Source organism: Eptatretus burgeri, chromosome 2 (assembly GCF_056783735.1).
Source record: "Eptatretus burgeri isolate ZD-2024b chromosome 2, Ebu_testis_v1, whole genome shotgun sequence".
Taxonomy (NCBI): domain Eukaryota; kingdom Metazoa; phylum Chordata; class Myxini; order Myxiniformes; family Myxinidae; genus Eptatretus; species Eptatretus burgeri.
Window position 1 is genome coordinate 67,536,218 of NC_140962.1, and position 26,635 is coordinate 67,562,852.

Below are 26,635 nucleotides of genomic sequence, written 5' to 3' on the forward strand. Positions count from 1 at the left end.
GCTTCATTGAATAATATGCACCAGGTCTCATGACTTGTAAAATAACTGTGAAATATAAATTTCATTGGAACAGTTAAGTGGTCACCGAGACAAACTTGTCACAAAATATGGAGGAATAATTATAGTAATTACTTCCACCGCCGAAGGTGAATGGAGGTTCGAGGTTATGTTTTCACCCCGTCTGTTTGTCTGTCTGTCTGTTTGACTGTGAGCATGATATCTCAAAAAGTTATGGATGGATTCAGATGAAACATGGTGTACAGGTAGGGTGTGTGACAATTCGATTTTGGTGAAGATCCATAGATAGAGATATGAGGATTTTTTTTTTAATTTTCCAAGTGATTCTTCACCATTGAGAGATGGGGTGGAAACTGATATATAACATGATATATTGATATTTCAAAAGGTTTCAGATGTATTAACATCAAAAAAAATGCGAAGTCAGGTTACTTTCAGAACAAAGTTGAACACCTTCAAAGATCAGAGCATGGAAAATGGCACAGACAGATTGGATTATTGACCGGAATGAAGAAGCAGAACTATAATCTTGCTTTTGCTGATCAATCTCATCGTCAGCTCGCCAATGATCTGAAGTTGCATTTTCCCTGCATCTGGGTGATATTACCTCCGCTGGACCCAGCAACTCTTACGGCATATCTTCCAGCCTCTGCACCTCCACAAACAATCCAGAAGTACGAGCTTTACTTTCCTCTTCAACGTCTCAATGCATCCAGAGCATCTCATCCCAGTGATGTACCTGCTCGTATTCTCAAAGAGTTTGCACTGGAAATCTCAGGCCCTGTTACAAAGATATTTGACAAAGGCATGCAGAATGGTTACTTCCCTGCAAAATGGAATTGTGCCTTCGTATGGACGATTCCTAAGACTCCTCGTGTTGCCGAATTTGATAAGCTTCGCCCCATCTCAATTACATTTGTTTTAGCTCGGGTGTTTGAGCGTTTTCTTGCTGACTGGCTGATGGTCGACTTTAAACCTCACATTGATCCTGCACAGCATGGAAACATGAAAGAAAGCTCTGTCAACCACCATTTATTCCACATGTTAGATGTTGCGCATCGAAATCTTGACCGACGAGGTCATTATGCAAACATTTGCACTGTAGACTTTACCAAGGCCTTCGACCTCGTCAACCACTCCAGGGTCTTTGAAAAGCTCACTCAGCTTGGGGTTGATGCTTCCATTCTACCTCCAGTGTGTAGTTTCCTTTCTGATCGTTCACAAGAGGTTCGTTATCAAAGGCAGACACCGAACTCCTTGTGTCTCTCGTGCGGAGTTCCACGAGGGATGAAACTAGGACCAATTTTGTGGTGAATGATGCGCCTGTAACAACAGGATACCGTTGGAAATATGTGGACGACTTGAGCATTGTCGATGTGTTGCACAGAGATCAACAAAATTTGATGCAAGCCCGTGTTGATTCAGTTGGTGATTGGAATTGCCTTAATGACGTTCGGCTGAAGCTGGAGAAATGTAAGAGCATGCAAATATCCTTCCTTCAGAATGTCCCACCCCAATTAAACATTGTCATTGATAACATTCCTCTGCAAAGAGTTCAATCATTCACCCTCCTTGGTGTTATAATCCAATCAGATCTGAAGTGGAACCGTCAGGTCAAGCAGATGCATGACGTCAGGTCCTCATGCTGCATGACGACTCGACGTTTGTTCTTTGAAGAAATTCAGTCTCAGTGCCCCTGATCTTGTTGAAGTTTGCAAAGTGTTCATACGCACTTTGCTGGAGTTTGGTGTGCCCGTGTGGGATTCTGGCATCACAAGGACTTAGAGTGATGAGAATGAACGACTCCTGAAGTGTACACTCCGTTTTATTGCGTACCCATCTATTCAGTCCTACATGCAACAACTTCGTCATTTTGATATATAATTGTTGAATGAATGCAAAAATAATCTTCTCTTGCATTTTGGACTTGGTCTTCTAAAGTTTGGTCATCACCGTGGCATTCTTCCTTCTACCTGACAGTCTGTGTCTAGATATAATATTCAACTCAGAAATGCTCAACGTCTCGACCTACCTCAGTCTAAGACTCAAAGGTACAAACATTTGACAATTCCTCTTTTGACTGAAATACTGAATTCTGTTACGTAGGTGATATTTGTTTGCATTGTGTTTTAATTTAGCTTGTGATCTTGGTGCCCTTACATTTGTTTGAACATAATTTATCTTGCTATTCTGATGTCAGCGTCATATCTATCAGTCTTCTGACTGTCTTTACCAAAGATGTTTTATGTTTTCAAATAAACCAAAATGAGAGTATTGTGACAAAACTTGGTGGATGACTTGGGAAGGTGAGAAGAACAAGTTGATTCGGTTTTGGTTAAGGTCTGGTTGCAGATCTGGCCTATCAGTGGGATACAAAGCGTAAACTGTTAGCCTGCCAGAGGTATGTGCTCTATTAAGTGCTGTTCAAGTTTTTTTTCTACCCCGCAGATGGAAGTTAAAATTGGCATTAAGCAATTGGTTCATGTCTGTCTGTCTGTCCGTCTGTCTGTTCATCCATCGTATCAGTTTATGATCCAGAAACAGCTATTTAAATATAATTTTATATTTTGAACACGAATCAGAACATGAATAGAAATATAAGTGTGTGCCATTTTACCATACGTTGGTTCTGAATTCGTAATCTCACATGTACAAAGAGAAGTGAGATAACATTTTTTGTCTGTCTGCCTGCCTGGCAGAAAAAGTTGAAAATCATTTGAAACAGGAAACTTACTGATTTTAAGGACGTCATAATGGACACATACAACAGGCATGAATAACTAATGTAATGTGCTCGATAAGGTGGTGTAATAGTCGCTGGAGAAAATGGTGGTAAAACCCGGAATATATATATATATATATATATATATATATATATATATATATATATATATATATATATATATATATATATATATATATATATATATATATATATATATATATATATCTTCTTCTTTCGGCTCCTCCCGTTAGGGGTCGCCACAGCGGATCATCCGTATGATCCGCATAGTGATTTGGCACATGTTTTACGCCGGATGCCCTTCCTGACGCAACCCTGGTCGCCTCTTACGACACAGGGATATATATATATATATATATATATATATATATATATATATATATATATATATATATATATATATATATATATATATATATATATATATATATATATATATATATATATGCAAGTCTGGAAAAAAATGAGACCACTCCAAAAAATATTTTAATCAGCATCTCTACATGTAAGGCAGCCATTCCATTCCAGTGTCTGTTGAATTCCAACACAGGCACACCTCATTCTACTTAGTGACGTACTGATTAGGTGATCACCTGAACCGAATCTTATTTAACAAGGAAAATTATAAAAACCACTGCTGTGGTCATCACTATCCTCTTGCAATAGGACCAGCTGGATGGCAAAAACAGTGCTAGTAGTACCTCAAAAGTAATTGGAATCAAAAAAATAACTATTGACCATACCAAAATAGTTGAAAAGAAAAGTTTTGAGTGAGGAAAAGAAGGGTTCAATTCTGGCTTTACTAGCAGAGGGATACAGTGAGCGTCACGTTGCTTCCATCCTTAAAATTTCAAAGACGGCAGTTCATAACAACAAGGTTAAGCAGCAGACATTGGGGACAACAAAGCTAAAAACTGGCAGAGGGCGAAAACGACTTTCCACTGACCAGGATGACCGCCAACTCATTCGCATGTCACTCAACAACCGTAGGATGACATCAAGTGACCGACAAAAAGAATGGCAAACGGCAGCTGCGTTGAAAGTGCACGGCGAGGACCGTTCGAAACAGGCTCCGAGGGGTAGGGCTCAAGTCGTGAAAAGCTAGAAAAAAGCCCTTCATCAATGAGAAGCAAAGAAGAGCCAGGCTGAGGTTTGCAAAAGACCATACGGATTGGACCGTAGAGGGCTGGAGTAAGGTCATCTTCTCTGATGAGTCCAATTTTCAGCTTTTCCGAACACCTGGTCATCTAATGGTTAGACGGTGACCTGGAGAGGCCTACAAGCCACAGTGTCTCGCACCCACTGTGAAATTTGGTGGAGGATCGGTGATGATCTGGGGGTGCTTCAGCAAGGCTGGAATTGGGCAGATTTGTCTTTGTGAAGGACTCATGAATCAAGCCACGTACAAGGTTGCCCTGGAAGAACACTTGCTTCCTTCTGCTCTGACAATGTTCCCCAACTCTGAGGATTGGTTTTTCCAGCAGGACAATGCTCCATGCCACACAGCCAGGTCAATCAAGGTGTGGATGGAGGACCATCAGATCAAGATCCTGTCATGGCCAGCCCAATCTCCAGACCTGAACCCCATTGAAAACCTCTGGAATGTGATCAAGAGGAAGATGGATGATCACAAGCCATCAAACAAAGCCGAGCTGCTTGAATTTTTGTGCCAAGAGTGGCATAAAGTCACCCAACAGCAATGTGAAAGACTGGTGGAGAGCATGCCGACGCATGAAAGCTGTGATTGAAAATCAGGGTTATTCCACAAAATATTGATTTCTGAACTCTTCCTAAGTTAAAACATTAGTATTGTGTTGTTTAACATGAATATGAACTTGTTTTGTTTGTATTATTTGAGGTCTTAAAACACTGAATCTTAGTTGTTATTTTGACCAGTTGTCATTTTCTGCAAATAAATGCTCTAAATGACAATATTTTTATTCGGAATTTGGGAGAAATGTTGTCAATAGTTTATAGAATAAAACAAATATGTTAATTTTACTCAAACACATTCCTACAAAATAGTAAAACCAGAAAAATGATAATTTTGCAGTGGTCTCTTAATTTTTTCCAGAGATGTATGTATGTATATGTGTATATGTGTATATATATATATATATATATATATATATATATATATATATATATATATATATATATATATATATATATATATATATATATATATGCCTTTAAACCTCTTTAAATCTTTATTTAAATTAAATTATATTATTGAAGACTGTATAACACAAGTGTCCTTCCTAATACTTCCAAAAACCATGCAATATAACGATATATAGCATGAGAGGGAGTGGCATGTGGAAGTGTGCACACTGAGTGAAGAAGAGCCCACCAATATGGCTATGTACGATGCCGAAGCAATGTTAATGGGGCTTTATTCACCTAATTCGTTAACATGGGTCGTCAACACAATAACCCCCTCAAACCCCCCAACATCATCATCACCATCAACTCATCCTTATCATCGCCATCATCAGCATCGCCATCGTATTATTAGATCATGTTTATCATCATTATTTATTGTGAAAGGTAAGTTTCATGAGCTTAATAACTCAAGAAAACAAACTTTACTTTATGTTCTTAATGCAGGAAAATATTCCTGGTGTTGGCTTCATGGTTAAAGTTGCTGGCTTTAGATCTTAGTTTCTTGAGGGTGAGCCCCTGTCATGCTGTTAAATAACACCAGGTGGGTTCACTCAGCCTATCATTCTTCTGAGGTTGGCATAATGAATACCAGCTTCCTGGAAATGGGGTACTGCATCAATGGCACAGCTGCACTTCCAATGATGATGCAACCAGCAAGCAGCCACATGCTGCATGTGTAATAATAATTCTTTATTTTATGTTCTTAATAACTATTTTATTCATGAAAACAAATAGCAAAAAAAACAATGCACAAACATGTTAATTAAGTGTTCAGTTTGGACAATTTTTAAAGCTAAACTCCCGAACCCTATTTCCCCCATTACTCCCGAAGTTTGCGTATTTGTGTTTCATGGGGATTTTCAAGAATGTAACCCCCATGAGCGGCAAGACCTTCCTGTATATATGGGTGTTTCAAAAAAGTGGACTATTTCAACATTTTATTGGAGAAAAATTACAAAAGGTAGCAAGTTCAGTGATATATTGATGGAAAGCAAACACCATGCCATTTTCAAATCACTCATTACATAGTACTGCTTGTAATTGACATTTTCAATGTGTGCTCCACCTCTGTTGAAGTAGGCTTTGATGCCGACTTGAATTCTCTGGCATTCATTGCACAGAAGCAAGTGGACTTTGGGCCCTTGAGAGACGTCTGACACCTGTTCAGGAGGCTCTGCACCCCAGAAGATGTTGTTGTGATTGTTGATAGACCCATTAAAATAGAAATGTGCTTCATCATTGGACCACAAATAGTTGATCCAATTTGGGTACCTTTCCATTCGGTCACTGAACCAATCACACATTGTTACTCAGCTTGCCAAGTCATTCAGAGTTAGTTTATGCCTTAGATATGATGTCGGGGTACAGTTTGAGTTCAGAAGTGAGAATGCACCACACAGATGAGACTGAGATCCCCAGTTCTCAAGAACGCCGGCGGTCGGATTTATTAGGACTTTCGACAGCAGAATCTCTGAATCTCTCACAAGATAAATGTTCCCTTGGTCCTTGGTAACACTTGGTGGGTGGCCACTGTTGCTGTTATTTTGATTTTTCATGCTTCCATGTGCTTGGAAGTGCTCCAGAAACCACTGAATGCTCCTATTGGAAGGTCTATTATGGGTGTGAACATTGTAATACTGACAGTATCATCGGCGCACCTGCACGTATGATTTTTTCTCGAACCAAAAAGTCATGATTTTCACTTTTTGTTCCACTATGAACACCATAGATGACGTAGGGTGCTACTGACTACTTTTTAGAAATGGCAAACCACCACCACCATAACCTGCAAGAGAGAATGCAAAAGCATGAGAAATGACAGAATATCAGGCTGCTCAAATAGTCCACTTTTCTTTTTTAAACACTCTATACTTAAACACTGCATGGGGTATCATGTTCTATGAACTTTAGTTGTTAAGTAGTTATTATTCTTATTTAATAACTCCAGCAAGAACAATCAGCTTTCAGCGATACCGACTTGTAAGTAAAGGAAAAAAAAAAGAACGAGGAAAAAAAAAGGAAAAAAAAAAGAAAAAAAAAAAGAAGAGAGGAATTAACTAGAGGGGCACTCTGTGGAGCGCATACATCCGCCATATAATGCCTGATCCACGAGAACATATCGGGCCCAATACATTTTTGAAATATCATGCTGCACAGTACTATATCGATTTTGGTCCTATCTCTCAATAGTGAAGAATCACTTTAAAATTATATAATTCTCATATCCAGATCTGGATTCAGATCTTCACTAAAATTGAATCGATTTGTCCTTGCGGCACACCAAACCTGTCCACCAAGTTTCGTCTGAATTCGTCCACAACGCTTTGAGATATGGTGCTGTATGTCCGTTTTGTCCTGCCTCTCAATGGTGAACAAGGACAAATGTGTCCAAGAGCCACGTCCAAAAGGCAATAACAACAACTTCCGATATTTCGTCACGTGCCTTGCTGGAGCCAATAGCGAGACCCGTCATGGAGGCTCCTGGTCATGACGAGAAAATCGTGTATTTACGAAATTACAACACGTTAAATGGAATAATCTTTAAATAGTAACGTGAACTTTTCGAAACTTTAAAGCAAATGTCCGAATATATTTAAAAGTTCATGATAGATGCTCTCAAAAGGCACCGTCTATGTGAGGATTTGTACAGGTGTTTAGTATTTAAGGAGATCCGGATCCTGTAAGTAGGGTGAATATACTGGTTCTAGCTCACTTTTCCCCATGTAAATGAATGGGGGATTTTCAGCGATTCCCTTTTTTTTTCCCCTAAAAATAAACCCCCTTTTTATCCGTTTTTCCCTGCTGTGCCAGGGTTTAGCTTTTTGTGAGGCAATGTTTTATGGTCGGATGCCCTTCCTGGACGCCTCTTACAACACAGGGATATGGTACACCTATTCTAACCGGGGCATACACCGGGACCAGTATACTGGTACTCATTTCGCCGACCTCGGAAGCATGACAGGCTGAGTCAACCCCCTGGTGTTAATTCAGCAGCTGAGCGGGATTCGAACTCAGGACACTGGGATCCCAAGCCGCCACCCTAACCACTAAGCCAACACCAGGCTTTGTATATATATAACCAGGCTATCCCAAGGTATATTTATTTGTCTCCCCTTTAACCTGGAGGTTGATCAGCTCACTCATTGAACCTATAAAGATTTGTTCATTCTCAAATTCCTTCAATAGTTTAATTTTCTTTGCACAATAATCCCCATCTAAAACATTTGAATCTTTATATTTTTTAAGATACCCCTTTTGTGCCATTACGAAATGATAAACTTCTCTTAATGATCTCATCTGACCACCGCCCGAGTTGCAAATTATTTTTGTGTATAAACCACGCCATAAAAAAAGTTTTGTTTCAAATGTTTTCAGTTCATGCCGTGAAAATGAGGAAGTGTTTTTTGACACGGTCGTGCTGTGTGGTTTTAGACAGTCATGCTGTGAAAAAATAGGAACTATTCTGTGAGACAAGGTCTCGTGTTTATATTTTATCTCAGAACACGAACTGAAAACATTTGAATCAAAACCATTTTAAGTATGTTTTGTAAATGATTCATACAATCGCCCAGTTATTTTCCAAGCTGTCATTTCCTGTGGCCGCACCCAATGTTTAGGGAATTTTCTCATTGTAGCCTTATAAGTGATTCACCAGACAAAGTTTCTGCCAGACGGGATTTTCATTTTTACAACTGAGACATGGATGATCTCTCTTCCGATGAAGGCAAAAGCTTACTACAGAGTTGGTAAGTTTGTTTGGTTTTCTCTTTGAACGATGAAGCAAATGATTATTAATTAAATCATGATAATTCTGATATATATATATATATATATATATATATATATATATATATATATATATATATATATATATATATATATATATATATATATATATATATATTTTTTTTTTTTTTCCCTGACAGGGCATTGGAAGAAATTGAGTTTACGTATCACGACGTGGTTCATGAAATTAATACTCTTATTGAAGAGATCAATGATTTTAGAAGAGAATTGAAAGACATTTTCAATGAGTGGCACGAAGTCTTATCACGTCCTATCATCTCGAATGAATTAAACCAATGGTGAGACACGTGTGTCTATGTGTGTGTGTGTGTGTGTGTGTGTGTGTGTGTGTGTGTGTGTGTGTGTGTGTGTGTGTGTGTGTGTGTGTGCGTGCGTGCGTGCGTGCGTGCGTGCGTGCGTGCGTGCGTGTGTGTGTTGCTTTCCCTGTCTGTCTGTCTCTTCATCTATACCCTTGACTTATTTTTTTTTTTTTTTCAGCACTATCGCACAACATCAGCTGTTGAAGCAATCTTGTACAACACATGATTTTCTGGAGGTAAATATTTCTGAATTATTATTAATATCACTCTCTCTTTAGAATGTCGTCTAATGTTGGTTGCATCATTAGTTTGAACGCGGTTTTGTCAGTACACTGGAATTAATTTTATTGACCTTGAAAGGATGACAGGCTGAGTCGGCCTCCTGGTGTGTTAATTCAGTGGTCAACGAGGCTTACTCATATTACCATGTAATTATTATCCACTTTTTGTTTCAAAACAGAATATGGTGTCTGAGTTTCGAAATCACAAGACATCTGGAGAAGATTGCTGGGAAAGATTATACATTCTCGCAAATGAATATTTAATATTTTCAATATTAATAAATTATATTTGTTTTGTATACAATTACTTGATTCTGAATTACAAGAAGAGGATCAAAACATGAAGGGAGGGTAGGTGCGCCCCCCCATTGACCCATCACCCCCTCATCCCATCCCTCCCCTCCCCATGTGTGTGTGTGTGGGGAAGGGTGGGGGTGGGATGAGGGAGGTGGTGGGCCAAAGGTGGTGGGGCGCACAGGGGGGATGAGGGGGGGGGCTTGTGTGGGAGGGGCTTGTGTGGGCGGGGTGTGGGTGGGGCTTGTGTGGGTGGGGCTTGTGTGGGTGGGGCTTGTGTGGGAGGGGTTTATGTGGGAGGGGTTTATGTGGGCGGGGCTTCGGTGGGGCTTGTGTGGGCGGGGTGTGTGTGGGCGGGGTTTATGTGGGTGGGGCTTGTGTGGGAGGGGTTTATGTGGGTGGGGCTTATGTGGGCGGGGCTTCGGTGGGTCTTGTGTGGTCGGGATGTGTGTGGGCGGAGCTTATGTGGGTGGAGGTTGTGTGGGAGGGGTTTATGTGGACAGGGTTTATGTGTGTGGAGTTTTTGTGTGGAGCTTGTGTAGACAGGACTTATGTGGGAGGGGTTGATGTGGGCAGGGTTTATGTGGGCAGGGGTTTATGTGGGTGGAGCTTATGTGGGAGGGGCGAATGTGGATGAGGTTTGTGTGGATCAATGGATGGGTGGAGAGATGGGTGGATGGGTGGATGAGTGGAGCTTGTGTGGATGGGTGGATAATTTTTTAATTAAATAAACATGTTGTGTGTGGGGGAACTAATTAACTAATCACTAATTATGTGAATATGGGTGGAGCTTGTGTGTGTGTGGAGCTTGTGTGGAGCTTGTGTGGAGCTTGTGTGGAGCTTGTGTGGGGTTTGTGTGGGTGGGGCTTGTGTGGGTGGAGTCAAAAAGGGGCGGAGTCAAAAAATTTCAATTTATTGGAGCTTGTGTGGGGTTTGTGTGTGGTGGGGTTTGTGTGGGGTTTGTGTGGGGTTTGTGTGGGTGGGGCTTGTGTGGGTGGAGTCAAAAAGGGGCGGAGTCAAAAAATTTCAATTTATCTTTGTCTTTTGTAATTCCTGTGAATAAAATGAACCTAAAATCTCTTCCCCTTCCAAATCATATATCTTATAAGTCCAAGGAACCGTATCTATTACATCAACAATTTTAAAAAGTTCTTTCGTCCATCGTTCAGTAAAACCATTTTCAAAATGAGATTTCCACCTATATATTCTTACGATATCACCAACTTTGAACTTAGGTTTTCTGACATTAATCTCTTTTTCATATTTTAATTTTGTAAATGTTTCTGATGGCTTCATATTTGTTGACGTGTGAATCGTGTCATTATACTTATCCACAATATCCTGAATAAAAGATGACCATTGTTGTGAACCGAGTTGTGTGAATTTTTTATATAGTCTCTCTTTTAAGGTACGATTAAAACGTTCAACAACAACTGCCTTCCCTTCATTAAAGGTACTGTATAATGTAATACTGTTATTTTTTAGAAAATTCACAAATGTCTTGTTATAAAACTCTCTACCCTCATCAGTCCACAATTTTTTAGGTTTTCTCTTACTTTTATTAAATATCTGTTGAAAAGCTAACATAAGAGTATTACCTGTTTTGTTTTTTAAAGGGACAACCCATGCATATCTACTCCTCAAATCAATAACGGTTAAAGCATACTTGTACCCCTTATCATTATTGAGTTCAATCAAATCAGCAGACCAGATATAATCTACTTCCTTGGAATAAACTTTCCTTCTCTGAAACTTTGTGAATATTGGTTTATGTAATTCATCAGCTAATTGCTCTTCAGTCTTAATGACATCATTAGAGCTTACAAGTTTTTTGAATTTCCAAGTCCAAGTTTCAATTTAGCACTAATCATCTTCTTCACGATGAACCTATCAACTTTTTCTCTCAAGGTTGGATTTTGTATCAGAGACAAATTATACAACATTTCTCTATCGGCTTCATGCTTTTCTTCCAACGTTGTGGTATTCCCATAATCAATATCGTGTCTCATGCACACTTCATCAACTCTATTGATTGGTTTACTCCAGGATTTAGGATTGTCTGCCTCATCTAATCTTTTATCCAAGTTTGTGCCTGGACCACAGAAAGAATACCCTGGAAGATGTAATTCCCCTGGTATTCCAGTAGTTGTAAATTTACTTCCTGATAAAAACTTTTGTATATCTCCTCCGAGTTTGTGTTTGGAGATAAATTGATTTTTTTGAACCACACACCGAACATATACCTTTTTGGATAACCCTGTTATTTTTACTTTTAATATATGAAATATTTTTAGTATTAGTTTTCTTTTTACATTTGAGACAATAACTCATTTATTTATGTGAAAAAGTCCTGCAGAGTGCAAAAACCTTTTTAGTTTCCAACATGCACATTTGAATCTTAATTTTTAAAACATAAAGAATCCTAAGAAATGCCTTCACTCTCTCCTCCATTTATTTAAGAAAAACTTGAATTAAAATGAATAGCTTGACGATGTCAATAGTCTTGAAGAAAATATTGCAAATAGACTTGTCAATTCTTTGTTTTCCTCCTCGGTGGGTTGAGTTATTTTCTGTAATACCACCAATCTTTTTGAATCTCACTGGTCTCAATGTTTTGGTATTTATTTTGTCTCGCTCTTTCCTCCCTCTCCTCCCTCTCTCTCTTCTCTTTTTCCTCCTTCTCTTTCTTCTCCCTCTCCTCCTTCTCTCTCTTCTCTCTTTCCTCCTTCTCTTTCTTCTCCCTCTCCTCCTTCTCTCTCTTCTCTCTTTCCTCCTTCTCTTTCTTCTCCCTCTCCTCCTTCTCTCTCTTCTCATTTTCCTCCTCTTCCCTCTCTTCTTCAACTCCTTCCTCATCCCTTACTATCCTTGAATCGTTTACACCCCATAGAATATTATACATATATTCATCAGGATTTCTTGTTATTCCTGCATCGAAAATAATTTTTTTTACAACAGGAAACCAATAAAATTTCTTTTGAATTTCTAAAAGAGCCTTACCTTTTCTTAACTTTATAATTTCTTCATTATTTAACATTCTAATTAAATCTAAAGTTGTCGGTTTATCAACATCAGCATAATGCCAATCTTTTATTGAAAATACCTCATTCTTATGTTGTAGAACATATTTATTAAAATACCGAATACCCTTTTCTTGAAGGTATGCTTGGACACAGAAATGATAATTTTCTTGAAGCCTTCTTGCTGTCATTTATGTATTAGAAATATATGTTAGAATAATATTATGGCACGAAACACCTCCCCATCTTCCCATAGTTAAATCATTTTGTATTTCCTTACTTATTATATATAATCCTGTTTTTTCTGTTTTCATGAGATAAACAAGGGCAAAACCATTATTATATTTACCCTTATTAAATTATTTTATTTGTTGTTTACTAATCGTGGACCCACAAAACTCATTCTCGATACCAAGTGGATAATATTCTTCCTTACGAGACTGATTTAATTGTTCCAGGTCTTCGAGGTTAATTTTAAATGACCAATTATACCCTAAATCATTCATATCATACCCCCATTGTTCTATTCTCATACAAACGATACGCCCTTCTTTATAAAAATTTATTTTAATTCGAACTGTGAATTCTGTATGACCTGGAGATAATATCAACACTTCTGTATCTTTGGAATACACAGCCGTTTTATTTAAGGATATATATTGTGATAAATCGCTTAATCTCACCAAGTCATTCGCGTCAGTCGGGCTTGGATAATTTTTTAATTTAAAAGCATTTTTCATGTTAATATTTTTGGTTATATTATATTTATGTCGTTCAGCCTGTGCCTTTGTGTAATAATTTGATAAATCAATATCTAGTTCTTGAGATACACCAAAGATAGAACCATCTTTACCAACATAAGTCATTTATATTAGATTAAAAATAATATCATAAAATTTTATATTTTTGTTGAGTTGAAATAACACAAATAGACATAATTGACCACAACACTTGGAATTTAATTCTTGGACTTGAAATGTTTGATAAACACCATTCTGTAAGAATTTTATAACTTCAACAGGTGGTGGAAGGCCAAAACTATCAAAATAATATTTGTCTTAACTGTTAAAAATACAAACCCAATGAGAACCGTTCCCATTATTATCTTCTAAGTTCATAATAATATTCTTTGTATGTTTCGACACATTTGTTAATTCATCTCTCATACAAATAACCACATTATGAATTTTTAATTTCTTACAATATTTGACAAGTTGTAAATTTGATGTTGTATTCTTTCCAAATTTTTCCAACCACTCATCAATGTTCATTTATTTATTAGAAAGATATAATCCATTACCTCTTTTCGTTAATTTTACACCTGCTTGTGCAATAGAAGAAAGCATATCTCCAACTAACAATCTCGCTTTATCAGGCAGACCTTCAAGTTTTTCAGCAAAATCTACAATTACGCCACTTCCACTAATTTGTTTCTCCAACTCTTTGTTATGTCTTTCCAATTCTTTTTGAGCCTGGAGTTGAGCCTTCCTTTCGTTGGCAGTTTTCACCGCTGTTGAAATACCACCCGTCAATGCTCCAACCGCACTTAAACCAGCAAATAAAGGAATTAGAAATGGGAGAAATCCTCCACTCGTCTCTCTTATTGAATATTTTTTCAACATTGGTTTTGTCATTTTAATTTTAAGTGAGCCAGTGTCATTCAAGATTTTAACCTGTTCTCTTGTGAGCAAAACATCAATTCTTACTACTCCTTTTCTCTGAATTGTATTAACGTTAATCGTACAAGGCTTTTGATTTTGAACACAAGATGATAGTTTATGAAGATTGATTTGATTAACATATACCCCAGTTGGTACTTTGCCACTCATTTATTTAACAAAAAATTATGTGAGGCTAATCATCACACCATTATCTGTATTAATCTGCAATTCTGTTTCTTCCAAAAGCAAACAATATGTATCAACTTCTTCACTCTCTCCTCTTTCAATGTATAGGGAAGTATCCACTCGATTAGACTTTATAGTTTCCTTTTGCGCGCTCAGGTCAAACGCATAGATTGTATACAAACTTTTAAATGCTGTCATATCCAAAATAGGTTCTTTATTTCCATTACTTTCACACACCTTTTGGTAAGACTTGTATGCTTCAGCAAAATCTTTTTTTCCCAATTAATTTCCAATCTATCTCGTGGATAAAATGTTCCATCTAGAGAAACGCGAAGTTGTTTCACCTTAGCATTATCACTCAATGCATTATTCTTATCAGTCGCAGTATCACCATCTGGCTTTTTAAAAATGATCCACAGATATCGTGGCTTTCCTTCCAGAACACCCAAATTCCACGTGTAAGTAGTTTGATTGAGTTTAACGTGTTGACATCTTCTTTTGAGGTATGATACACTGAGTGGTTTCTTTGAGTTAAGTCTTCGATTCAACATCTCTTCTGTTTTAAGATTAGGAGTATATTCACTGATATACCAACTCATCTCCTCAATTACAAATTTATTCTGATCACCAAAAGCATTACCAACACCAAAAAGCAATCTATTTTCATTATCATTCCTTTGTAGTTGAAATCTAATTTTAAGACCATACAGAACTTTATCATGATCACAAAATCCAAATATACCTTTAAGAGGAACCGCCACAGTAAAACTATTTTCTGCTTTTGTATCATCATTATACGCTCCTTTCCTTTGAATATATCCAGGGTCTGTGTTTGTTCCCGTTGACATATCAGGAATAAAACCTTCGACAGACCCCTTTCCCATTCTATCACTGAATGTATAGAGTGTAAATTTTATCATTTCAGATACAGCAGAGACATAATCAACCGCTTCAACCTCTTGTGTTCCAATATACAAACGCACACTATCAAACATTTTCCAGAAGAAATCATTTACAAGTGTAGCGTTTGTGTTATTCCCAGCTTTAGTGAATTTAAATTTACACAACAAGAAACTTTCAGAGAGATTCAAATAGGTTTGTTGATTATTTATTTCAAAACTTTTTGTACCATTCGTATTCCAGTCTGTTCCAGTTATTGCATTTACCTTGAAGTAATCTTCTTTTTTAGTGGAGTTTGAGATAATAATAGTATCATCCAAATCATAGATACTATCAATTGCTTCCATACTTGTATTTATTTAGGAAAAAAGATGTTAAAACTTTTGAAACCCTGATCCAAGTATTTGAATTATTTTCTGTCGTTCTTGGGGGGACAACTGAGTTTTGCCTTTCTTAATTTCTTTTATTGCTTGTAATTTATGAGATTCCTTCTGAGCATCTTTTATACTCTTTACAGCACCTGCTACATTTCCCACAGCAGAAGCAGTTGAACCAATTAGATCTTTATGTTTAAGAATAGTTGAACCAATACCCATGAGAGTATCAATTATCCCATCTCCTCTAAATTGATGTCCAACACCCCTTTGTCTCTTAGGTTTATAGTATCCTCTACCAAGATACATACCTTCACCCTTGTAGTATGGGGAAAGGAACATCCCATCCCCTGTAATTATTTTATATTTTCCCAACTCGTGTTTCCTCACAATAACCATCGTATTTATTTATTGGAAAACTTCACGTAGGTGAATTCTGATGGATATAACTTCTCCATTAAAAGAAATCACACGATTATCTTGGTCGGTTATCCTAAAATTTACTCTGTGTATGGTTTTTCCTGACACAGGTAGATAAACCAAATTTTTGGGTTCCATATTGAATTTATAACCAATTGGGGTTGAGTATGCACTGAATGAAAATATTGTATTTGTTTTTTTCCATCATTATAAGCACCATCAATCAAATCACAGTGAATTAACACTGAATTTATTCCTGAGGATATTTGAATGACATTATCACTGTAAAACGTCCCATTAGTTTCAATCTTTTTGAGGAGAAACCCAATAACTCTCTAAATGAATTATCAATTGTGAAATCAACCTTGTAGTTATTTTTAACTTTAATCGTTGATTTTGAAGTATGTTTTTGAATGTTTATAACAATATTTTTTGGTTCATCACCCTGTTCTTTCATAAGACGGGCAATTTCGGAAGATATTTGAGAAATCTCATATGCTCCGGGTGAGACTGTTATCGTTTTGTATCCACTTCCGGGATTATAACTAAACTTGTCATTTTTATCAGTTATATTAAATAAGGTATTATAAGTTTCCATGGACAATAAAGATGCCTCATATTCTTTTGTTGTGTCAAGTTGTAGTGGGTATCGGAATGAAGATGTGTGGTCGCTTGTTGTGAAATTGAAACTAAGGATTGTGCTTCTCATCTTATTTAATATGAGATAAAATGTCTTTATATTGATATTTATTAATTATTTTCATGTTCATCAACTGGTCTAAAATGGCTGATGCTTCATTAAAACAATTGTTATTTCCAGCCTTCTGACTGCCTAACAACAATAACAGTCTATTAACTAATTGCGATGGGTCATTTGGAAGAAAACTAACACCTGAACCAAGGATACTTAAAGCCTGAATAATGTGTTTCTCCTTCTCATTCTTCCTACTTTTACCAGAAAGAATAACCTTATAATTTAGAGTGTTCAGCAAATCAATATATACTCTATCATCATTATTTTCCATATCCAATGGTTTATCAATATACTTTGATTCATCCTTCACAGTTGAACCTTGTCTTCCATCTTTTGTGAGAAGAAACATTAATCTCGGAGTTAGTTTAACAGGGGGTTGAGCAGAACTTAAGAACCTTAATTCATCATTAAATATCAATACCTTTTCTTGAACAAGATGAAATATTGCTGGTTGTTCTGTTGGAATGAGTCCTGCTTTGGTTTTTGAATCCGCTGAATATTCATTGTTTTGAACAGCATTCACAATATAATCAGGGGTTGATTAATCTCTTCCAGTTGTTGAAATAAACCTTCATCATGTTCTAATTCTCCAATATGCTCTAATTCTTCCTCCGTCATTTGACTGAAATCTTTTAACATTTGGAGCTTTCTGGGAGTATATTCTACTGTGGGAACTGTGGAAACATCTTTCATTTTTTCTTGGGAAGTTTTTAAAAGTGGTTTAAAAAATTTCTCTTGTTTTCTTTCAAATGCTTCTTCGCCCGTTAGTTTCTGTCTGCGTTTCTTCTTTATGTCTTCCTGTTGTTTTACAACTTTTGAAACCAACTCTTGATGTTCCTTAAATCTTCTTGCTCTTTCTTTTACATCCATTTATTTATTGTAAAATATCATTTAATGAATTGTAAAGATCAACAGGGAAATTTTCCTTTTCTTCATCATTCAAGTAGATGTGTTCAAATAAATCCTTTTCTTTAAATATTTCATCAAATTCTTTATTAACATTAATGCGAGTTGTAATTTCTTCTTCACTAATACTTGCATCTCTGCTTTTCATACGTTTGCGTTGAGTTTCTTCATCAACATCAAAACCGAATGATAAAATCTTCACTCCACTCAGATGTTTAATAATTTGTCTCGTTCCTTCTGGATTAGTTTCTAATATCCCAACACCACCAGATTTTAGTTTCCTTAACTCACTCTTACAATGTGAATATTTTGTTGTACCAAGAGAAACCTCCTCAAACATTTGACCTTCATTCCTCAATCGCATATGTTCCTCCACTGAAATATAGTGATAATCTTCACCTTTTACTTCTCCAGGTCTTATTGCTCTAGTTGTTGTTGATACAATGCGTATCACGGGGTGTTTTTTAAGTAAATTTACAATATTCTCATTTGTACTACACAAGAACCTTGATTTATGAAAGTTTTTTCCAGAAGCAGATTTACCCACAAGATTTATAATAATAGTTGTCATTTATATATGTAATTGTTTATAAAACAAAAAATATATCCCTTAATATCTCATCTTGTTTCACAACAATATATTTATATTTTTCAGTCGTGTGCTTCATATAATCCTCAAATTTCTTTTTACTACATAATGTAGAACAATTATCTCTCCAAAAATTATTGATATCTATTGAATTTAACTTGAATAAAATAAAAGTATTAGCATTGTTTCTGATGGAACGACGAGGAAGTTGAAAGTACGATTGACTAAGATAAATACAATTACAAGAAGAATGTCTCCCTCTTGTGTAGTAGCTGTCCATTACCGTTTGGTTTCTCTCATTAACACAATCATCAAAGATAACGAGGTTCTTTTTTGATTTATCCAAATCTTGGGGAGACGGTATATCATCCGTATTATCACTAAGAATACAAGTTATAGGATTTGATTTCTTTTTACATCTCTGTGTATCACAAAATAGTTGAATTATATCTTCAATGTTATAATCATTTAGGTTTTTTGACGTTTAAATAAACCGATTATATCTTCTTTTTGAAGACCAGCATTAAAACCTTGTGAGAGTAGTTGATACTCTGGTTGAAAACTCGACTTTGTGAAAATTATTAAATTGTCATAATCTAAAAAGTTGGGAGTGAGGAGCATTTTTAAAAGTAAGCAGGTTTTTCCACATCCACTTGAACCAACTATGAGACATCTTAATGAATTTGGGAGATTTTTATGGTTGTTAAATTTTATCTTATTTTCCCAAATAGGTAAAAAATCATTCATTTATATATTTGAAAAACAGGTTATTTAATTTATTATTGGCTTTTTTAGAAACTCTATATTTTATCCTAAGTTCAGGTTTAATTTCAAGATAATCCATTATTTTATTTATACAATATCTTGTGTTGATATTTCCCTGAAAATTACATCCATGAATAATATACAACAACAATCCTTTGAACATTTCTCTTATACGTTCAGTTTCTTCCCTTGTAAGGAAAGGTGTGTTATCATCCTCATACTTTTCATTCATTTCTCTAATCAATCTTGTAAAGTAATTCATTTTTGGTGTAAATCTAAAAGAATTATTTTCCTTTTTATATTTTTTATTATCATTAATTAGAAGATAATCACAGAATATACATTGTTTATAGGCTTTTGACTCTGTGTTTAATCCCCGTCTTTCACACGCAGGACAATTCTCAAATTTGTCATATGGAGAATCAGGAAAGTCTAGCATATTTATAAAGTAAAACTTTACTTAAACTGAAATTCATCTATACTTTCAGTTGTATATTACCATCGATATCGATATACTTTTTTTCATTATCAGATTCAACGACAACATTTTTTATATTAAAGGTAATTTTAAAATTATCGTTAACTACTATTGAACGAAATGTCATTTCACCTGATATATTAACATCCTTTATTTCATCAGGATTTACATCTTTAGGGTTGTTGAAAAAAATACAAATTTCTCCTTGCATATTACAGATGGTCTTATCTTTTCTTTCTAAAGCTTCATCCATAAGGTTTTTGTTCTTTGATACTTTTTCTTGTTTCATTGCTTTTTCTAGTTTTGAATATATTACTAGAAGGAGAGGAGAAACTTTTGTTAGAGATACTTTAATTGATGTTCTACCAGGTATACTAAAGGCCCTTCCACTGAAGGAAATTGAAGAACTCATATTATTTACCATAATAGTTTTTATCCAATAGTTGTTATATTTATCTTTGTTCAATTTTACATCCTTGACATATTTCTCAGTATCTTTAACAGATGAAGAGATTGATTGAAACTTGTCTTTTGTGTCTTGAAACATTGTATTTATTAAGTGAAAAAGTTGGAGGATAAAATGGTTTTAAGCACAGATTCACCTTGTAAAACAAACGAAATTTTCATCAAGAAAATTTTAGTTTAAGCAAAGTTTTATTCTATAAATATGGTGAATACAACGTACTGCGATGTTTGTAATCACGAATATAAACATTATAGAAAACACCTCCGAACCAACAAACACACATTTAATCTGTTTCATAAAATATCTCCTCTTGAGTTGGAAAGAAAACATTGTGATATCTGTTCAAAGGATGTTTTGAAGAGTAGTTATAATAAACATCTTCAATCACAAAAACACAAGAAAAATGAGTTTAAAGTAAAGGGAGACTATTATATTGAAAACACTGATGGGGCATTTAAAGGGCATATAAAAATAAGGATTTTTCAATTTGGAGAACCCGGTCCATCATCAATAGCTGAATCAATTGAAATAGTGAAACCCGATGTTGAAAAATTTATTAAAAAGACATTAAAAGAAATGAAAACTTTAAAGTTTTATATGGGAGTGAAAATGAATATGAAAAGACAAGATGAAGAACAAACTCCTTATATGAGAACAGATCTTCATTTTATAACATCATTTCAAGATTTTTTGAATAGTGGGGTTTATGAAGAACTATCAAGACAAGAGGAGGATGTTGATAATACAGTGGTAGGAAGTGGATTCAATATTAAAAAAATCATCTTTTTAGATATACACATTCTAAAATCAAACCCTCTTAAAGCTTCTTCTTATATTGAATTACCAAAAGAAATAAAACTAAAGAAGGCAGTTGTTAATATTAAGAACAATGATAATAAATGTTTTCTCTGGTCTGTTCTTGCTCACTTACATCCACCAAAATGTAATTCAGAAAGAGTAAAACAATATATGAAATATGAGAATACCTTGGACATTAAAGATTTTAAATTCCCAATGCCACTAACAGATATTCCTAAATTTGAGAAAAAGAATAATCTTTCTATTAATGTATATGGATTAACGGATACAAACAAAGTTCAAATATTAAAAATTTCAAACAACTATAAAAATGAAGAAACACACATTGATCTTTTATATTTTAGTGTTGGAAAGAATTCACATTACACATACATCAATAATTTATCAAGATTAATCTCTTCTCAGGTATTCAGAACAGCAAACAAAATATATCCTTGTAAGCGATGTCTTAATTCATTTCATACAAAAGAACGATTAGAACAACATTCAAAATATTGTAGTAATCATAAATCAGCTGTAATTACAATGCCTAAACCTGGTGAAAAGATTTCTTTTGAAGATTATAATAAATCTATCATGCACCCATTTGTGATATACGCTGATTTTGAGTGTATCCTTAAAAAGATTAATACTGCTTCTCCTAATCCAAAAGAATCATATACAAATAAATATCAAAAACATATTCCTTGTGGTTTCTGTTATTATATCAAATCATCTGTTGGAGAAAAGTATAACAAACTTGAAGATTATCGTGGAAAAAAGCTTCACAAGAGTTTGTAAAACGATTAGAAAAGGATTGTATAAGACTCACTAAATTAATGAAAGAAACAAATGAACCGATGAAATTAACCAAAGAAGAAAAATTAGAATTTAGAAAGAACAATATCTGTCATATTTGTGAGGGGGAAATTAAGGAGTCAAAAGTTAGGGATCATTGTCATCTTACTGGTAAATATAGAGGTCCCGCTCATTCCTGTTGTAATCTTAATTATAAATTACCTTCTTTTATTCCAGTCTTTCTTCACAACAGCGCCAACTATGATACACATCTATTTATAAATGAACTTTCCAAAACACCAGGGAATATTTCTGCCATAACAAACACAAGTCAAAAGTATATTTCATTTACAAAAATGATATTCACAAAACCTATAACTCGTATTCGGTTTCTTGATTCTTACAAGTTTATGGGAACACCACTAGCCTACCTCGCATCAAATCTAAGCTCCACGGACTCTTTTCCAAATCTTAATTCATTCTTTCCAAAAGAGGAAATTCTCACTAAAGAGGAAATTCAGATTAAAGAGAGAATTCAAAGTAAAGAGGAAACTGTAATTAATGAAGAAATTCTAACTGAAGATGAAATTCTAATCATAAAGAAAATTCGAACAATGAATGAAATTCTAACTAAAGAGGAAATTCTGATTAAAGATGAAATTCTGATTAAAGAAGGAATTCTTACGAGAGAGGAAATTCAAACAAGGAATGAAATTCAAAGTAAAGAGAAAATTCTTACAAGTAAGGGAATTTATCCTTATGATTATATGGATTCATTTATGAGATTTAAAGAAACACAACTTCCATCAAAAGAAAGTTTCTATAATAACCTTTATGAAGAAGAGATAAGTGATAAGGAATATAAACACGCACAAGAAATATGGAAATTATTTAAGATAAAGAACCTTGGAGAATATCACGATTTATATCTAAAAACAGATGTTTTATTGTTAGCTGATGTGTTTGAAGCTTTTAGATCACTCTGTCATAATAAAAATTGTTATGGATTAGATCCTGCCCACTATTTCACAGCTCCTGGTTTAGCTTGGAGTGCAATGTTGAAAATGACAAAACAAGATATAGATTTAATCAGTGATGTTGATATGCTTTTGATGATTGAGAAGTCCAAGAGAGGTGGAATATCACAAGTATGTTCAAAAAGATATGCTAAAGCAAATAATAAATATCTTCCAAATTATGATAGTGAAAAAGATAGTAATTATTTGATGTATTTTGATGCTAATAATTTGTATGGATGGGCAATGTCTCAATCTCTGCCTTATGGTAAATTAGAGTGGGTGGAAGAAAAGGATTATGAAAAGGCTTTGATGAATATTGTTATTTCTTCTCAAGAGGAATTGAATGACGAAGAAGAAGGTTATTATTTTGAAGTTGATTTGAGGTACCCGAGTAATCTTCATAATAAGCATAAAGATCTTCCTTTTGCATGTGAAAAAGAAACCCCAAAGAAAGAATGGTTAAGTGATTATCATAAAAGTTTTAATATTAAAGGTAAATCAACAGAAAAGTTATTAACAACATTCTATGATAAAGAGGGATATGTTTTGCATCAGAGAAGCTTAAAACAGTTTTTGAGAGAAGGATTGAGAGTAGCTAAAATTCATAGAGTTTTAAAATTTAAACAAAGTCCTTGGGTGAAAAAGTATATTCAATTCAATACAGATATGAGAGCAAATACAAAAGTAAAATTTGAAGGGGACTTTTATAAATTAATGAATAACACTGAACAACAAAAATTTTTTACTGGAGATGTGTAAAGTGATTTAGACTAATTTGAGTACGCTGATTTCAAAAATCATAACCGTTTTGCTGTATCACGTCAGGATTTTCAGGAACAGAAATATTCCCATTGCCTAGAAGTCAGGATTTCAATGAAATTTACAAAAATTCATTTATTCATTTATTTCATCATGAATGCTTCAAAATTATAGAAATTACAGAAAAACTCCACTAGAATGTAATTAAAAATGCTTTAGGCATTTGGCTTTGCGTTTGTGCTGCTCTGTGTCAGTTTCACGATGCAGGAACCAGCAGAAATCGCCCATCATGTTCGGGTTGTGCCGCCCTTGGTAACGCGTCTCCATGAGTGAAATCTCTTGGTGGAATCGCTCGCCGTGCTCGTCCGAGACTGCTCCCAAGTTGTCAGGGAAGAAGTTCAGGTGCTGGTGTAGGAAATGGATTTTCAGGGACATCCTGGAGCCAAGTTTCCTGAAGGACTCCAGCAGCTGCTGCACTATTTCTTCATAGTTGTCCGCGCGCTCGTTCCCCAAGAAGTTGTCCGTCACAGCTTTGAAGCTCCTCCACGCTGCCAGCTCTTTGGGGTTTAGAGTTGTCGGAAAAGTTTCGTCCTTCATAATCTGTCGGATTTGCGGTCCAACAAAGACACCAGCCTTGATCTTGGCCTCCGACAAGGTGTTGCCAAACTTTTCCTTGAGGTATAAAAACCCACGCCCATTCAGATCCATTGCCTGTACAAAACTTTTCATCAAGCCGAGCTTTATGTGGAGTGGTGGAAGGAAAACCTTGGCTGGGTCGACAAGGGCGACATGCTTCACGTTGTGTCGACCAGGTACATGCTCTCTTCGCTCTTCCCAATCTTTCTTCGTCCAGTGATTCTTGTCGTCTCTGCTATCCCAGAGACAAAGGAAGCACATGTATTTCGTGTAGCCTGACTGCAGCCCTAACAACAGCGCCACCACTTTCAAGTCTCCGCAGATGTGCCAGTTGAAGTCATTGTACTTGATGGAATCAAGCAGCTGCCGCATAGTCTCATAGGTCTCTGTCATGCCGAACGCGTGAGCCAGTGGGACTGATGGTTTCTCGTTGCCATTGTGGAGCAAAACAGCCTTCAAGCTGTTCTTCCCCGAGTCGATGAAGAGGCGCCAGTCTGCAGGATCGTGATCACACCCAAGTTCTTTCAACAGACCGTTGATGTCACTGCAGAATGTCATCGTGTCTTCCATCTCAAAGAACTCAGCCATGTCTCTGTGACGTGCTCTGAACAAGGATATCTTGGTGTTAGGTTCAAGTAGATTCCACTGCTGCAGCCTTGATCCAAGCAGCTCTGCCTTCGCCTTTGACAGCGAGAGATCTCTTACAAGATCATTTAAGTCTCCCTGGTTCAGAAGGTGTGATTCTTGAGTGTCGGGTTCAAAAGGTTCATCATCACCATCCTCTTCACCACTGCTTACAGCTATGTTCTGATCAGCTGGAAGTGTTGGAACGGGTTCTCGTCATCATGAGGCACAGGTTTACGAGCAGAGACGCAGTCAGCGTACTTGATGTGACCTTTATTCTTCTTGTTGAAGCCGGCGATGCTTGTGCAGCAGAAATAACAATCATCATGATGATTCTGCGGCTCACGCCATATCATGGGCACCGCAAATGGCATGCTCGCGCGCTTGCCCACCAACCACTGAGTCAAGGTTGTGTGACAGCTTGTGCAGCAGATGGGTGGTGCCCAGCTCTGTTCTTGGTCCCCCACCTTACACCCGAAGTAGTGAAAGTAGGCGGCCTTCATTTTCACTGCTGTAGATATACTTCGCTGTTGATCTTTTTTGGTATACCGACCACAGACATAACAGAAGTTGTCAGGATGATTGGTACAGGAACGCCTACTCATCTTTATCTGAAAGAAAGAAATATAACACAAGTTAACAACAATTGTACGAAATAGACATGTCAAAGACATATGTAAATTTCTTTGAAATCCTGACTTCTAGGCAATGGGAATATTTCTGTTCCTGAAAATCCTGACGTGATACAGCAAAACGGTTATGATTTTTGAAATCAACATACCCAAATTAGTCTTAATCACTTTACACATCTCCAGTAAAAAAAATTTTTTGAAATTTGTTGTTCAGTGTAATGCTGTATTTGGAAAGACTATGGAAAATGTTAGAAACAGGCAAAACATTTGATTCGCAACATCTTGGAAAGAAGCTTCGAGATTGATAAATAAACCCAGTTTTGATAGAGAAGAGGTTTTTTCAGAGAACTTTTCTGCAATTCATATGAAAAAGGAAAGTATTGTAATGGATAAACCAATTTATATTGGAACAGCAGTTCTTGATTTATCAAAGATATTGATGTATAATCATCAATATCTTTGTATAATATAATATAACATCAATATAAATCAAGATGTATAATATAAAGATTTGTATAATGACTTAAAGAAAGAGTATGGTGAAAATGTTTCATTGTTGTATATGGACACTGATAGTTTTATCCTAGATATAAAAACTGATGATGTTTATGAAGATATGAAGAAAAATATTGGAGTATATGATACAAGTAATTTCAGCAAGAAGAGTGAGTTATTTTCCAAAAAGAATGAAAAGGTTATTGGTAAGTTTAAGGATGAGTTGGGTGGAAAAGTAATGAGTGAGTTTATTGGATTGAGAGCAAAGGCATATGCTTATAAGTATGGTGATCAGATTGATAAGAGGTTAAAGGGAATAAAGAAATATGTAATAAAGAAATCAATAACTTTTAGAAATTATTATAATTGTTTGATGAATAAGAAAGAAGAATACAGGAAAATGAACACAATAAGAAGTTATAAACATAACATATATAGTGAAGAAGTAAATAAAAAGGCATTAGGAGCCTTTGATGATAAGAGATTTATTTTAGATAATGGAATAGATTGTGTTCCATATGGATATTGTATGATAGAGTGTATAAAATAGATTGCGTTTTAACGATGGGAAGATGGGTTAGGGTTTTTTAAGGGCTACCGCCGCGTTTTTTCACAATATATAAATGGTTAAACCAAGTATTAATCAAACTAAGGAGTGGAGAAAATCTCAGTCTTGGTATATAAATGGAAAACATAATGAATGTGAAAAATATCAAATAAGTCTTATTGAAAAAATAACTAAAACAAAGG

General features: G+C 35.6%; 3 long non-coding RNA genes across 5 annotated transcripts in view; 2 read left to right on the forward strand and 1 right to left on the reverse strand.

The window, feature by feature from the left end:
• Nucleotides 1-26,635, forward strand: part of LOC147032222 (uncharacterized) — a 164,588-nt gene that overhangs the window by 92,604 nt on the left and 45,349 nt on the right. The gene's annotated exons all lie outside the window — the stretch shown is intronic.
• Nucleotides 5,971-26,635, reverse strand: part of LOC147032223 (uncharacterized) — a 100,877-nt gene continuing 80,212 nt past the window's right edge. Inside the window, exon 4 of the long non-coding RNA XR_015055089.1 lies at nt 5,971-6,713. This is a non-coding gene — a long non-coding RNA (uncharacterized LOC147032223). The remainder of the gene's footprint in view (nt 6,714-26,635) is intronic.
• On the forward strand, nt 6,633-9,664 carry LOC147032224 (uncharacterized). The gene is made up of 3 exons (XR_015055090.1): nt 6,633-8,673; nt 8,854-9,012; nt 9,212-9,664. It is a non-coding gene; the product is annotated as an uncharacterized LOC147032224 (long non-coding RNA).